The sequence below is a fragment of the Lathyrus oleraceus genome, chromosome 2, assembly GCF_024323335.1.
Source record: "Lathyrus oleraceus cultivar Zhongwan6 chromosome 2, CAAS_Psat_ZW6_1.0, whole genome shotgun sequence".
NCBI classification, from domain to species: domain Eukaryota; kingdom Viridiplantae; phylum Streptophyta; class Magnoliopsida; order Fabales; family Fabaceae; genus Lathyrus; species Lathyrus oleraceus.
The window spans coordinates 347480952-347485038 of record NC_066580.1 but is presented as its reverse complement, the minus strand read 5'-3'; positions in this window follow the sequence as shown (position 1 = coordinate 347485038).

Genomic DNA, 4087 nt, shown 5'->3' with positions numbered 1-4087 from the left:
GAAACCCTAATTCAATTGTGCATTGACTGTGCCTTGCTCATGAAGCAACCTCGGCCTATGATCAAATCCAATCCAGGGAAGTTCTTTCATTCATCATTTTATGCATATATGAGCCTATGTGAGTATCCTCAATCATTCATTCATCATTTTATGCATATGTGAGCCTATTTTGAAATCCACTGAGACCTAACTTTTAATGTGTTTGTCAAATGATGATGACCCCAAGAGCAAAAATGTTCTTAAGAACCATATGACCAAATTTCATGTTCATTAAAAATCCATTTGAAACTTGTAAGGTCATCATTCATTTCAAAACATTACAGATCATTTTGACTAAAACCCTAATTTTGGGTCAACTTCCTAAGGACCTAACTCCTTCATTTTTTATGATTTTGAGGTGAGACCAAGTGAATTGGAAAGTTTAAGATGTCTACTTAAATTATTTTGTTGGACAAAATTCCATAATCGTAAAAGAAACACATGTGATAATCCAAAACATTATAGGTCACTTTGGACCAAAGCCATTGAATCTTGAAAAAGTCCAACTTCAAGTGCCCATAACTTTCTCATCAAAAATCCAAATGATGCAAACTTTAAGTCCAAATTGATTGTCTTGAAAGTATATACAACGTTTATGTTGAAGGTTTTTCCATTTGAGGCTTGCATCATTGAAACATAAGGGCTTGAAGTTGGTCATTTTTGGCAAATTTTTCAAATACATGTTTTGTACCTTGAACTTCATGGCCATTTTTCATAAATTTCCAAACACCAAATGGATTTTTATTCAGCATAACTTTTGTTCCTTATGTCAAGACCTTTCCAACCATTACCCACATGCTTATGTTTGGATTTTCCAAATGGTATTTTCGAAGAGAAGAACTTTTATGACCAATTATGCATTTCATGTTAAATCTTGATACACAAGCCATTGCCTTGCAAACTGCACGTCCAATTCAAATTGGTTGATGTTCAGCATTCATTTGCATTTGGTTTTGGGCCTCACATGCGCCTGTACAGGCCCATGCATGGAGGACCCAATTTCATGCACACGAGTTTGCTCACACTTTCCTTGCAGTTGTGGCTATAAATAGAATGCTTGCCTCACTCAAATCTCAACCTGAAGACGCCTGAATCTCTGCTGAATTCATTTCCCAACCTCTCACCAAAGGAATTTGAATTTTCACTTTCATTTTTCAAGTTTGATTTTCAACAACATCAGTTGAATTTCAATACTAATTCCTAAGCCTAGCTCTCATACCAAGCATCAAGATCAAGCTGCAAGCAAAGGATTGGTTGGATTGAGCTCATAAAAGCTGCACTTCAAAGGTTTACACCATAACTATTTTGCTTCGAATCTCACTGAATATTGTACATTGCTTGTGTTGATTTGGTTTTCTGAAGTCCTCATGTGAGAGGCAAGCCAATGGTGGCTCTAATTTTGTGAATTGTTGAACTTCAGATTGAACACCTAGTTTTTTAACCTCAGATTTCTTCTTCCATAAGGATCTTGAGTGAAAACTAAGGTTACAGGGGTGATGTACATCACCCTAGCTTTAATTTGGTCTATGGATCGTGTGTTTTAGTTGAGGTTTCAAAACCTGCAACTGGTGCCGGACTGTACCTTCTCACCGGAGAAGAAGGTGGTTTCCACCACCGTCCCCACGCGTTTGAACCGTGGTCGTTGGATGATGATTACCAGATCTAATCATGGCCTTGCTTTGTTATGACTTTTTTAAATGCTTCGTGCCACGCGTTTGACCAAGGTGTATGATGAGCGTGCGCTTGAGAGCCTTTGGATCAACCACGTCAATTAATGAATGTTGATCCAACGCCTCCTGATTTTTCTAATTTCTTAATTTTTGTTTTATTTTCTTTTATTCCATTTATTTTCAAAAATTCATAACTTCTTTATTTGGAATCACAAAAATATGGGACCAATTGCAAAAATTTTCTCTTAAATTCTAGTTTCATAAAATGATTTTGAATTATTTTTGTGATTCCATTTAATATTTTTTGTGAATTATTTCATTTCTGATTGTTTTTAATTCATTTAAAATACCATTTGATATTCAAAAATGCCAAAAATATTTTCTTAACATCTTTGGATAATGATAAGTCTATTAAAAATATTCTCATCAATTTCTTAATTGATTTGAGATTTATTTGAGATTTTAGTCCAATTATGTTATTTTTCTTCATTTTTAATTGTTTAAAATTAGTTTCTGTTCTCCAAAAAATGTTGAGAAAATTTGTCAAACCTTGTTTGACCTTGTTAGACTTATGATGATCCAATTGGACTTTTCCAAGTTGATTTTAATTGGATTTGAAGTTTGACCTTTATTTGTTCATTTTATTTTATGTATTATTTTAATTCCAAAAAATATCAAAAATATGTTTGACCTTTCTTGACTTCTAATCTTTATTTCACTTCTGTTTACCATTGATTGATGTTAATTCCATTCATGTTTGATCAATGTGTTTTGGTTATGCCATTTGAATTTTCCTTTTGTACATTCCATTTCCATCTTCATCTTCTTCTTTTTCTTTTGACCAATGAGTTAATGATTTGTGGTTAGGCTTGACATATGAGAGGCTTAACCTTCTTTGATCCAAATCAAATTCATATTGATCAAAGATCAAGTGAATTGCTTTGTGTCCAAGATAGGTTGCTTTTGGTCAAGCAAAGAACCTGAAATCTATACAAGGTCATTCTTCTTTTCTTTTGGCATGGCAAGTTGTAGGAGCTTGGCTTACTAGTCATGATCTCTAACTTGTGTTTATTTGCCTCTAATTTTATTGACCGGCCTCAGATAGGTGTGACTATTACATTAGTCCACTTACGATTGCTTAACATAACGCTAAATTGCCTTATGGCACACTAACACTAACTATTAATTACTAACTTTTAATTCAAGCATTTAATTCTTGAAATTTACTTTAATGAAATTTAATTTCTTGCTCATTTATTCATATTGTCTTTTCCCTTTGCTCATTTGAGCTCATGTTTATGTTTATGCCATTTGCCTTTTGCTCACTTGAGCACATTATTGTGTAAATATACTATTGCCTTGTGTTTGTTTCGTTTTGTTTGTGTGAACCAATGCAAAAAGGAGAAAGGACTTATAATTAGGACCTCACCTATGCTTAATGAAGTTCAAGAGCAACTAGGCCTCATGCCTTTAGAATACTAAATATGTTGAAGAGCAACTAGGCCTCATGCCTTTAGAATGCTTACATCTTGAAGTTGATTTGAAAGGACCCCTAATCTAAACTCTCTCTTTGTCCATTTCTTATTGCATTGTGGAACTTTTTGATTGTTTCTTTTTGTGTGATAGGGATTCCAAATTTGAGCTAATTAGAAGGACCATTGTCATGAGCATCCAAGTTAAGAGAAAGACAAGTCTAATTGGAAGATCCTAGGAGCTTGATTGAATATTTGCTTGATTGCTTGAGTTAATTGCTTGTGCTTGCTAAGTCCAAAGGAAAGGAGCATCTTGGATCATCTTTATGATTTCAAGAAAGGAACTCCAAGGGTTTTATTCTCTTCTCTCATCTTTGCATGTTTAGGACTAGCCCTTCTTTTCTTCTCTCCACTCTAACCCAAGCCAAACTCATTTTGTGCAAACATTGACATTGTTTTCAAAACTAGAAACCTAGGCATTATGCCTTTGATTTTTCAAACTCTTTTCATTAATACTTATTTTGAATTGAATCTTAAGTCCACTTTGACTTCCTTTTTATGAATACTTCTAATTGGTAAATCCAACTCACTTCAAATTCTTTTGTTGTTCCAATGACCACCCTTATTAAAATTTCTCATAAACATTAGCCATAGGTTTGAGTTATCATAGTGGTTGATGTAAACCTCACCTCATCCTTAGTGATTGGACTATAAGTCTTCCATACTTATTATAGGGTGGATCCCTCACTAGTATGTTGAAGCTCTCCTCACATGGTGGATTGTTGGTTTAGGTTGAGTTTTCTCCCTTTGACAACAAAAGACCTTAAGGCTTTTGTCAAATCAATTCACCAACTTATTTTGAGATTTTTACCCCGAACTACGAGGTTTTGATCCTACCTTTGTGAT